At 44.3% G+C, this 896-nt stretch overlaps 1 protein-coding gene across 5 annotated transcripts in view; it reads right to left on the minus strand.

Moving 5' to 3' along the window:
* LOC119295834 overlaps positions 1-896 on the minus strand; it is a 36,361-nt gene that overhangs the window by 7,339 nt on the left and 28,126 nt on the right. The window lies entirely within an intron of this gene.

An 896-nucleotide genomic window follows, 5' to 3' on the forward strand; every position in this document is an offset into this window, starting at 1 on the left:
AAAAAAAACATAATGTCACAAATATATTAGGTGATTTTGATAGTTAAACATGGATCTCATTGTTTTCTCAATGAATCAAAGACTGTTTTTCTCATCACGACTACACACACCCATGCACAGTTGATAACAAGTTAAATCTAAATGGTAGAATCATTGCATCATTCTAATTTGCGGTATCAAATTGCGAGGATAAAACAAGAAATTGCTGCAAGTGATTAATTTCATCTAAATCATAGAAATTGCAGCAATACTGATCCATCTATATCGATAAATCCTAGCGCCGACGAAGGAGCGACTGACCGTAAATTGTATCGCACAGAACAAATAAACGAATATTGACGACCCGGAACATATGAACGAACCTGAAATTGCAGCAATACTTATCCATCTATATCGATAAATCCTAGCGCCGACGAAGGAGCGACTGACCGCATAGAACAAATAAACGAATACTGACGACCCGGAACATATGAACGAACCTGGAGCGATTGATGCTTGGCCACTTATCCATCTAAATCTTATCGCACAAAACAAATAAATGAAGGAGCGATTGACCGCAAATTTTCTAGGGTGTCGCCGTGGTTGCCGGGTGCAGCCTAACACTTTGGCCATCGGTGTTGATCGGCTGCGAGGCGCCGCGCCGCCCCACCATTTGCCAACCGGCGAACTGCCCGCCGCTGCGAGATGTGCGTTGGGATCGAAATAAGCGATAATCTGTCATTAGTATCATGGACCAAGCGCCTGTTTGTCTTCGATAGTGGTGGTTGGACTACTATGGACTACAAAGGTTCAATACTGGGCTGGCTGGCTAGTATATGGGCTGAGTTGTTGGGTTGGGCTATGTTATTGCTTGCCTCGCTACAGCCCTTGAGCGCATGTATTAGGCGCGCGGGTGG

This window comes from Triticum dicoccoides, chromosome 4B, assembly GCF_002162155.2.
Source record: "Triticum dicoccoides isolate Atlit2015 ecotype Zavitan chromosome 4B, WEW_v2.0, whole genome shotgun sequence".
In the NCBI taxonomy this organism is placed as follows: Eukaryota; Viridiplantae; Streptophyta; class Magnoliopsida; order Poales; family Poaceae; genus Triticum; species Triticum dicoccoides.